This window comes from Schistocerca gregaria, chromosome 1 (assembly GCF_023897955.1).
Source record: "Schistocerca gregaria isolate iqSchGreg1 chromosome 1, iqSchGreg1.2, whole genome shotgun sequence".
NCBI lineage: Eukaryota > Metazoa > Arthropoda > Insecta > Orthoptera > Acrididae > Schistocerca > Schistocerca gregaria.
Genome location: NC_064920.1, coordinates 256,457,587 through 256,469,727, shown reverse-complemented (window position 1 = coordinate 256,469,727; position 12,141 = coordinate 256,457,587).

The window sequence follows — 12,141 nt, the reverse complement described above, 5'->3', positions numbered from 1 at the left end:
CGTAGAGGCGCACGGTGTTATTGGAACCGATGCCAGGGGACAATGCAAACAGGTCAACAGCAGAACTAGCTCACTATTTTCGGTCGGGACTTCGCAGCGAGTAGGCGTGTTTTCTTTTCCCTTCGGAGCGTCTGAGGAAAAGATCCTTAGGCTTAAGTTTCGAGTAGTAAATTACACCTTTCTTTTCACGTGGGTCAATATGACCCGTGGACTAGGGGTAGCATCTTTGATACATAATCAAAACTTCTTCGGTCCCGGGTTCGATCCCTGCCACTGCCTAAATTTTGATAAATAATCAGCATTGGCGGTCGAAGACTTCCGGCATAAGAAGTCAGCCTTATTCTGCCAACGGCCTTGTCAAAGTGGGCGGAGGAGCGAATAGAGGTTCAGGCCACTCTCTTGTCCTAGGGGTGGGAAATTGCCCCTAAAGGCGGAAGAATCAGCAATGAGCAACGACATGAGGATCCAGCAGACAACGGAAACCACTGCAATAAAGACACGTAACGTGTATCCATAGGACATGTGGCCTGTAGTTGAAGAAGTGTCATGATGATCTCTCCATTGGCAAAAGATTCCGGAATAGTCCCCCATTCGGATATCCGGGAGGGGACTGCCAAGGGGGAGGTTACCATGAGAAAAAGATTGAATAATCAACGAAAGGGTAATGTTCTACGAGTCGGGGCGTGGAATGTCAGAAGCTTGAACGTGGTAGGGAAACTAGTAAATCTGAAACGGGAAATGCAACGGGTCAATCTAGATATAGTAGGGGTCAGTGAAGTGAAGTGGAAGGAAGACAAGGATTTCTGGTCAGATGAGTATCGGGTAATATCAACAACAGCAGAAAATGGTATAACAGGTGTGGGATTCGTTATGAATAGGAAGAGAGGGCAGAGGGTGTGTTACTGTGAACAGTTCAGTTACCGGTTTGTTCTCATCAGAATCGACAGCAGACCAACACCGACAACGATAGTTCAGGTATACATGCCGCCGTCGCAAGCTGAAGATGAACAGATAGAGAAAGTGTAAAAGGATATTGAAAGGGTAATGCAGTAAGTAAAGGGGGACGAAAATCTAATAGTTATGTGCGACTGGAATGCAGTTGTAGGGGAAAGGAGTAGAAGAAAAGGTTACAGGAGAATATGGACTTGGGACAAGGAATGAAAGAGGAGAAAGCATAATTGAGTTCTGTAACAAGTTTCAGCTAGTAATAGCGAATAACCTGTTTAAGAATCACAAGAGGATGAGGTGTACTTGGAAAAGGCCGGGAGATACGGGAATATTTCAATTAGATTACATCATGGACAGACAGAGATTCCCAAATCAGATGCTGGATTGTAAGGCGTACCCAGGAGCAGATATAGACTCATATCACAATATAGTAGTGATGAAGAGTAGGCTGAAGTTCAAGACATTAGTCAGGAAGAATCAATACGCTAAGGAGTGGGATACGGAAGTTCTACGGAATGACGAAATACGTTTGAAGTTCTCTAACGCTATAGATACAGCTATAAGGAATAGCGCAGTAGGCAACACAGTTGAGGAGGAATGGACATCTCAAAAAAGTGCCAACACAGAAGTTGGGAAGGAAAACATAGGTACAAAGAAGGTAGCTGCGAAGAAACCATGGGTAACAGAAGAAATACTTCAGTTGATTGATGAAAGGAGGAAGTACAAACATGTTCCGGGAAAATCAGGAATACAGAAATACAAGTCACTGAGGAATGAAATAAATAGGAAGTGCAGGGAAGCTAAGACGAAATGGCTGCAGGAAAAATGTGAAGTCATCGAAAAAGACATGATTGTCGGAAGGACAGACTCAGCACACAGGAAAGTCAAAACAACCTTTGGTGACATTAAAAGCAACGGTGGTAACGTTAAGAGTGCAACGGGAATTCCACTGTTAAATGCAGAGGAGAGAGCAGATAGGTTGAAAGAATACATTGAAAGCCTCTACGAGGGTGAAGATTTGTCTGATGTGATAGAAGAAGAAACAGGAATCCATTTAGAAGAGATAGGTGATCCAGTATTAGAATCGGAATTTAAAAGAGCTTTGGAGGACTTACGGTCAAATAAGGCAGAAGGGATAGATAACATTCCATCAGAATTTCTAAAATCATTAGGGGAAGTGGCAACGAAACAACTATTCACGTTGGTGTGTAGTATATATGAGTCTGGCGACATACCATCTGACTTTCGGAAAAGCATGATCCAGACAATTGCGAAGACGGCAAGAGCTGACAAGTGCGAGAATTATCGCACAATCAGCTTAACAGCTCATGCATCGAAGCTGCTTACCAGAATAATATACAGAAGAATGGAAAAGAAAATTGAGAATGCGCTAGGTGACGATCAGTTTGGCTTTAGGAAAAGTAAAGGCACGAGAGAGGCAATTCTGACGTTACGGCTAATAATGGAATCAAGGCTAAAGAAAAATCAACACACATTTATAGGATCTGTCGACCTGGAAAAAGCGTTCGACAATATAAAATGGTGCAAGCTGTTCAAGATTCTGAAAAAAGTAGGGGTAAGCTATAGGGAGAGACGGGTCATGTACAATATGTACAACAACCAAGAGGGAATAATAAGAGTGGACGATCAAGAACGAAGTGCTCGTATTAAGAAGGGAGTAAGACAAGGCTGTAGCCTTTCACCCCTACTCTTCAATCTGTACATCGAGGAAGCAATGATGGAAATAAAAGAAAGGTTCAGGAGTGGAATTAAAATACAAGGTGAAAGGATATCAATGATACGATTCGCTGATGACATTGCTATCCTGAGTGAAAGTGAAGAAGAATTAAATGATCTGCTGAACGGAACGAACAGTCCAATGAGTACACAGTATGGTTTGAGAGTAAATCGGAGAAAGACGAAGGTAATGAGAAGTAGTAGAAATGAGAACAGCGAGAAACTTAACATCAGGATTGATGGTCACGAAGTCAATGAAGTTAAGGAATTCTGCTACCTAGGCAGTAAAATAACCAATGACGGACGGAGCAAGGAGGACATCAAAAGCAGACTCGCTATGGCAAAAAAGGCATTTCTGGCCAAGAGAAGTCTACTAATATTAAATACCGGCCTTAATTTGAGGAAGAAATTTCTGAGGATGTACGTCTGCAGTACAGCATTGTATGGTAGTGAAACATGGACTGTGGGAAAACCGGAACAGAAGAGAATCGAAGCATTTGAGATGTGGTGCTATAGACGAATGTTGAAAATTAGGTGAAATTAGGTGGACTGATAAGGTAAGACATGAGGAGGTTCTACGCAGAATCGGAGAGGAAAGGAATATGTGGAAAACACTGATAAGGAGAAGGGACAGGATGATAGGACATCTGCTAAGACATGAGCGAATGACTTCCATGGTACCAGAGGGAGCTGTAGAGGGCAAAAACTGTAGACAGAGATTGGAATACGTCAAGCAAATAATTGAGGACGTAGGTTGCAAGTGCTACTCTGAGATGAAGAGGTTAGCACAGGAAAGGAATTCGTGGCGGGCCGCATCAAACCAGTCAGTAGACTGATGACCAAAAAAAAAAAAAAAAAAGTCAACAAGTGCGTCGAGGAAGCAATGTGGTACGCCCAAGAAGCAATTATGGGAACAAAACAAAGATTCAAAGTGATAAAATTATCTATGACAAGAGTGGCATGACATTATTACCCTCAGTAAGAGTAGAGGAGAATTGCAACAGCACCTACCGAATGAAATGAACACTAATAAACCCACGGTATGGACCGAGAGGAGACCGAAGAAAGACGACTATAATGAAATTAGCGATGAATTAAGAAAAATGTCGAAGGAGTTAAAGTAGTAAACGAAATGAACGAATCCAGCTACCTTGCTAGCAAAATAACACGTGTGGGACGAAATAATTGGGAAGGATCGAAGAAGCAGACTAGTATATGCGATGGAAACATTCGTGGCTAAAATAATACCAACATAGACATGAATTCGGAAAGAAACTCCTGAGAATGTCAATATGGAGCACAGAATTGCGTCGCAGTTAAATTGGAAATTCGTGGTAAGATCTTATGGGACTAAACTGCTGAGGTCATCGGTCCCTAAGCCTACACACTACTTAACTTACACACACACACGCACATGACCTAGGGAGGACTCGAACCTCCGACGGGGGGAGCCGCATGGACCGTGACATGGCGCCATAGACCGCGTGGCTACCCCGCGCGGTGTGTCGCATTTAAAGATTCATAGGCGCGAAACCGGAATGTATAGAGTCGACGCGTTTGAGGTGGGGAGTTACAGAAGGCTGCTGAAAATTAAATTGATTTGTAACATAAGAAATGAGGAGTTCCTCCGCAGAATCGGCGAGGAATGGATTATGTAGGAAACAGACTATAAGGGACTGGACGGTAAAACATCTTAATACATAAGATAATTACTTCAATGGTACGACAGGGTGCCGTACAGGGAAAAACTTTAGGGAAGTCAGATAATGACATACACACTGAGGTTACAAAAGTCGTGGGATAGCAAAGGACAGTGTATTGGCAGAGCTGTCGTTAGTAATCAGGTGAATTATGTGAAAAGGTTTCCGACGTGATTATGGGCGGACGACGGGAAGTAACAGACTTTGAACGCAGATTAGTAAGTTCGAGTTAGACACATAGGACATTTCATTTCGGAAATCGTAAAGATTTCAATATTTCGAGACCTACAGTGTCAAGAGTGTGACGAGAATACCAAATTTCAGTCATTACCTCTAAATGGTTCAAATGGCTCTGAGCATTATGGTACTTAACATCAATGGTCATCAGTCCCCTAGAACTTAGAACTACTTAAACCTAACTAACCTAAGGACTTCAGACAACACCCAGTCATTACGAGGCAGAGAAAATGCCTGACCCCGCCGGGAATCAAACCCGGGAACCCGGGGTCATTACCTCTCACCACGGTCAAGGCCGTGACTAGCGGTCTTCACTTTACTACTGAGAGCAGGTGGGTTTATGTAGTGTTGTCGGTGCTAACAGGCAATCAACAATGCGGGAAACAGCAGGAATCAATGTAGTATGTGCGACGAAAGTACCCGTTAGGAGTATGCGGTGGATTTGGCGTTAATGGGTTATGGCAGCAGACGACCGATTCGAGTGCCTTTGCTAACAGCACGACATCACCTGCAGTGCCTCTCCTGGGCTCGTGACCATATCGGTTGGACCACAGACGACTTGAAAACCGTGGTGGACTGGTCTGATGAATCCAGATTTCAGTTAGTAAGAGCTGATGGTCGGGTTGGAGTGTGGCGCAGACCACACGAAGCCATGGACCCAAATTGCCAACAAGACACTCTGCAACCTGATGATGGACCCATCATGGTGTGGGCTTTAAGTCAGATGGTCTGGGTCCTCTGGTCCAACTGAACGGATGGAGACCATTTGCAGCCGTTCATGGACTTCACATTCCCAAATGATGATGGAATTTTTATGGATGACAATGTGCCATGTCACCGGGAGACAATCTTTCTAAATCGGTTTGAAGAACATTCTGGACAATTGGAGCAATTGACTCAGCACTCAGATCACCCGACATGAATCCCATCGAATACTGTAGAGTGTCTGACATTGTTGACGAAGCCACAACCTCACCTCTGCTTGCACTACTCCATTACTACCAAAGGGACGCCCTCGAAGGCGTTCTGTAAGTTTTGTACCCAGATGATAATCGAATGGGGCCTACATGGAGGCTGATCGATGACAGTGCCCCCTAGGGGTCGGATTGTTACAGATATCGCAGCGCCTGGAGTCTAGCATTCTCCTGCTGAAGGAACGGCTGTTCCGTGTGTGGATGAACTCTTCGAATTCATGCTTTCAGCGATATGAGGGTTTCGGAGTACCTTGCGGAGTTCACTGTGGTGCCTTTAGGCATGGACTGCAAATGCAGCACGCATTGAACATCCCAAAACACTGTGACACATCGTTTCCCGCTGATGGTATGGTCTTCAACATTTTTTACATCGGTGATCCTCTGCGGCGAAACTCCGTTGATGCTCTCTTGTTTTCGTGGTCAAAATAGCGAACCCAGCTTTCTTGGCCTTTCACTCTATTGTATGGTTAGGAACTCGAATACAGTACGCTGTTTTCTCACGCATCGGCATAGTTACGGTACACACTGCCCTGTAGCAGGCTACTATTCGGAGCCCTGCGAGATGCGACATGCGACAGCGAAGCGAGAAGTCGACCGAGTAATACGCATGGCATGTAATAACTCGTCAGATACTGAGAACAGAATAGAAAAATCGGAGGCATTACTTTTCAGCACGATCTCGTAGAACAAATAATGGAGGGCGTTAGGTGTAAATGCTCTGAGGTGAAGAGTTGGCAAAGTTGGAGGACCGATGACACGGAAAAATGTCGGTGTAGCACAATGATGACCCTGCTCAAGGCAACGAACTACTACATACAGTGGTGGTAGTAACAATAAAGGCGAAACAGTAACTGATCTCAACAGTCGACCCCACGGTTCGCAGCATAGCGAGCGAACGCCATTTGGAAGAAAGACGCAAACCAGAGGATTGGTATACATGACAAGAGCCAAGCCTCTATAAGGAACGCATACCGCGAACAATAACGAGAGACTCTATTGCTTCTATATCACCATTTATGTAAATACTCCCAAGCCACTTTGCAGTGCATCGTACGAATGTTATCAGTTTTCTTTCCTATTCCTTTAATGTAATGATCAGCTAAGACTGTATTTATACGTCTATATGCACCATAATTTTCTTTTCCTCCTCTCTTGAGCCCTACGCGAGATTTACGTTGGCGGCAACACAATAGCCTTCTTCGCATATGGTGTCTCTAAATTTACCCAACAGTGTTTTGCGAGAACTATGTTGTTTTTCAAGGATTCGCCGAGGATATCTCTGACACTTCTGTATGGGCTGTAGCGACCTAGCGATCTGTGACGATCCTGGCAGCACCTCTCTGAATTCATTCGATGTTTCTTTTGCCTACTTGATAAGAACTCCAAACACTGGAAAGACGTTCTACAATTCGTCATACTAGCGTCATACTATGCGAACTTCTTGATATACGTATAGCACTTTCTCAGAATTCTTGAAACAAATCCATATATTGAATGAAATTTTCGCTCTGCAGCGGAGTGCGGGCTGATATGAAACTTCCTAGTAGATTAAAACTGTGTGCCGTACCGAGGCTCGAAGTTGGGACCTTTGCGAGCAAGTGCTCTGCCGACTCCCGACCTGTCCTCACAGCTTCACTTTCGCCTGTACCTCGTCTCCTGCCTCAGCTCATTCGGTAGAGCACTTGATAGCGAAAGGCGAAGGTTCCGAGTTCACGTCACGGTCCGGAGCATAGTTTTAATCTGCCAGGAAGTTTCAGATCCAGAAATTTTATACATATTCCCTAATACTTATTTCGCGCGATCGCTCCACTTCATATCGCCTCTTATACTACCACTAAATACCTATATGATGTAACATGTTCAAGGTGTTCACTATTGATCTTGTAATCAGATACCACTCGGTACTTTCTCTTTGTTATAGACATATTAAATTTATCCACACTTAAAGAGAGCTTCCAACGTAATGTTACTACTACTACCAGAATATTTTAAAAAAACTTCGCTGGAAACTCAGTAAGGTAGTCGCTCTGTTCATAAAATGGCAGAAGAAATAAAGAACAAGACCAGAATTAGTTCTGTTTCTTTGAACTCGCCCTGCGTGAAATGAATAATCCAGGAATAGTGTCTATTGCTATGGATGAGTTGCAACGTAACCTGCCGCCTTTCTTCTCTTTGATGCTTACCCTGGGATATCAAAATGAAGAAGCAAGTAATTAACGTAACGTTCATGCTACTCTTAGCCACCACGTGTGAAATATCGACCGTCTGATATACCTTTCAAACTTTGTTAACACTCTTAAATTAACATATGTTTTTGGGTGGGATCCGCCTTTAGCAAAACGCGGTTTTGTTTTTTGTCCAGACATGTTTCCCTGCAGTTGCAGCATCATCAGTGTTTTATTATTATTATTATTAGTATGGCTGTTAAACATAAGGAATGTTCTTTACTGTTTAAATACATGTAAATGTTAGTTTCTAAATCATAATTACAGATTTTTGAAGAGCACATAAAATTATGTATTTAAACCTCCTTACCAAAAGGTGTTCGAAAATGGCTCTGAGCACTATGGGACTCAACTGCTGAGGTCATAAGTCCCCTAGAACTTAGAACTACTTAAACCTAACTAACCTAAGGACATCACACACATCCATGCCCGAGGCAGGATTCGAACCTGCGACCGTAGCAGTCTCGCGGCTCCGGACTGAGCGCCTAGAACCGCTAGACCACCAAAAGGTGTGGTTTTCCTGCTGTATTACGTTTTTAAAGTATCTGTTTTTCTTTACTGTAGAATCGTAATACAGCAGGAAAACCACACCATGTGGTAAGGAGGTATGAACACATAATTTTATGTGCTCCTCACAAATCTGTAATTATGATTTAGAAACTAATATTTACAGGTATTTAAACAGTACAGAACATTCCTTAAGTTTAACAGCCATAATAATAATAACAATAATAATAAAAACACTGATGATGCTGCAACTGAAGTGAAACATGTTTGGGACAAAAAACAAAACCGTGTTTTGCTAAAGGGGAACCCCACCCAAAAACATATGTTATTGTTAAAGCATACACAGACAAAAGAGCTTCAATCTCAAGATGATTAGCTCTTAAATTAACATACTCAACTTTTAATTCACCGCAATGCGGCTCGGCTGCACGATGAAGAAACGCGCTTCCTACTGATATTTCTTTCGCAGCAAATTTGATGAGGAATTGAACTGGAATCTGTTACTTTCGGGGGATCATTCAGGAGATATGTGAAAAGGTAGCGCGGGGAGACATTTGAAAGGAGACTCCGCGTCTGTGAGTTTATTATAAAGGTTGATAACCCATATGGAATACATGACTTAATGTTAGATTAACAGTAAAATCTATATAGTCCCTCATCTGTAGAAGTCAGGTCTATACTGCCAGAAGGACAAGAAAGTCTAATTTTCCCTCACCGGAAGATAGGAACTGCATATTCCCACACACTTATACTTGAAGAGATTAAGCTTTAACAAAAGGTGGATAAGCAGAGGAAGTTAATTTTTGAAAAAAAATCTCCACGTGAATTCTCTTCTCAATGGGCTGCAAAAACAGTGACTACACAGGCCAGAAAAATGAATGTGGCCACTCATTACACCAAGTGGACATTTTGCCTTAATTTTTCTGTATTTCCTTGCGCTTTTCGACGATGACACTGCATCGTCAGCGAGCAATCTGATAGGGTTCCTGATCCTATCTGACATGGCTATACGTACTGGAAAATATTAGTAGGCCTGTTACACTCCTTGGGGACATACTATTTTACTTTCATTTCTGCTTTATAATAACAATTAGCTCGGAGCTTTAATTACATCTCACTATGATGTGTCAGTACAGCAGAATGTTTGCAAACTCTCAGTAACACTCTCCACGGAAATCAAGTATAGCAGCCACATCGCAGTATGTCAAATTATGAACAGAACAGAATTATGAAGTTGATGTAGCTGGTTCGTTTTACGTTTACTTCGATGGATTATTAGGGAGCAGCAGCAAATTGTACCCAATATCCGTCGCATTAAATAGGTCGAATTGTATATATCTGCAGTGCCGAAAGGGATATTATGCATGAGCAGCAAGTGGAAGCGATTTATTCGTTAGTGAAAGTTATTCGCAATACGCGAATGACAAAGTGGATCCAACAAGAAGGAAATATCAAAGAAATTATCGTTGTAAACCTGTGTTTTAGCTTTCCCATCACGATTTGTCTGAGAAAGTGTCACAATATGCCCGATGTTCTGTGTAGTGCAACAGTATTTCCCAGCCGATTGCTAGAGATTCAGCTGTTTAACATTTGACCATCGAAGCAGTAAGTGTCTGTCGCAGATTCGTTGTTCAGATTGTAGAGATAGCAATGACGCCTCTCAATGCACACGTAAATTTTTACGCTGGTCTGCATGGAAGATCACAGCACTGGGAGCAACAGATGGCCACAGTTAATTAAAAATGGAATTTGTTTTTAGTCACCAAACTTCTGAATCATTTGATATGGCCCGGCACGAATTCCTCTCGTTTGGCAGATTTTTCATCCCACAGTGGAAGTAGCATCAAAGTTCCTTCATTATTTGTTGAATACATCCCAATCTGTGTTCTCCCCTACAATGTGTTCCATCTACGGCTCCCTCTTGTGCACTGAAAGTTATTCTGTAATATTTTTGTGCTGGCGTAAGCTGTCGCCAGTCATCCAGTCAGTCATCCAGTGAGTCAACTGGTCGAGTCCTCAGTCGCAGCCCAATGGGAGTCTCAGTCGCAGTTAGCTCAGCCTTTAGGTCAGAGTAAGTCAGTACCTCGCGACCAGAGCAGTGTGCATAACGGGACGTGTACTTTACCAACAGTGTGGCTAATGTGGACTATTACAGAAGAGCTTGTACCACAAAACCTGGACTATCTTAAGATAATTCTTGTTCTTATGAATAAAGACCCATGTTAACATATGCATGCAGTTGTGTTATAGAAAGAGGATACTGGCACCAAACAACATTATCTCCGTGCTTCCCATGGTACAAGCCTACAGTGACAACGAGGCGGCACAAAAGTTTTAAAACACCTTCTGACATCCGGTCCCTTATTTTACTTCTTGTTTTTTGACTGTTCTTCTCTTCGAAGTTTCTATGGAGTACTCTCTTGAACCCATCGATTCCTTTTCTTTTCGGTTTTCTCACAGCCCATGCATTACTCCCATATATCACAGCCCATGCTTTACTCCCATAAAATGCTGTGCTCCAAGGGCACTCAATATTTTCGTTCTCAAGTTGAGGCCTATCGTCTGACAGCGGCAGACGTAGTTAGAGGGTAGTATAAATTCTTTCCATGTGCTAATCCATTTCTTATATCCACCTTGCTCGTTAATCAAGTACTGGCAGAGTTCTTTCACTTCTTCTGCTAAGGTGTCTCTTACCCTGACGTTAAATTTAAATCTAATTCCCTCTACTTCTCATTACTTTCGCCTTCCTTTGGCTGACTCTCTCCTTTTCTGGGCTCATTACACACTAAATAACATTCAACAGGTCCTGCAGTTCTTCCTTATCATTACACGGGATAGCAATGTCATCAGCAAATATTAACATTGGTAGCTTTCCCTTCAAATTTTATTCTCGCTCCTAAATTATTCCCTTAATGTCACTGACTCATTGATGCACAGGTTGAACATTTGTGGAGAATGACTGGACCCTTCGCTTACGCCATTTTTAATTCGAGCCTTTTTACTGTCCCCTCTTGGTTCTTGTACATACTGTATACCATTCGTTTTACGCTATGGCATACAACTATTAACGTGAGAATTTCGGACATCTTTCACAATTTTAGGTATCGAACGCTTTTTCTAGATCGAAGAGACATATGAAAGTATCCTGATTTTTCTTAACTCTTGTCATCATTATCAAGAGCAATGTCAGAACTGCCTCTGGTACCGTTACCTTTTTAAAGGTAACATGATCGTCATCCGACAGATCATCTGTTTCCCTTCCCATTTTTCTGTGTCTTATTAAACAGGGTCACAGAAATAAAGTATCGACGGAAATTTTTCTTTTCGTCAAAGAATGAGAGGACGTAGACATAAGTCGTCCATGCGCAGAAATAGCGCAAGTAACTAACTTGCAAGATGTACAATTCGAGTTTCCTGTACTGGCGAACAAACGACACAGGTTAACTACTCACAAGCAACAGCGGCCCTCTCGTGCTGAAGTCGTGAGAACACCTTAGTCATCATGCTGATACAACATGACCGTGATCCCAACAGGGAACATTCTACCCAAACGGTGGCTTCTGAAACAACATACCATAGCAACATTTAACATTCTTGTTGATACAGAGTAACGCCAGAATCTAGAAGTAACTCACTAAATGTGTTAATCTTATTATGTGCTTCATGAAACAAGTCAAGGATTTCAGTGTTGACACCATCTAGCCACGAACAGTACATGAGGCCATTGTCATTGCATTATACCAAAATAATGAGACCCTAATCTCCACTTCTGATGTTTGAGCGTGTTCTCGTGTACGTAGAAAAATTAATTAA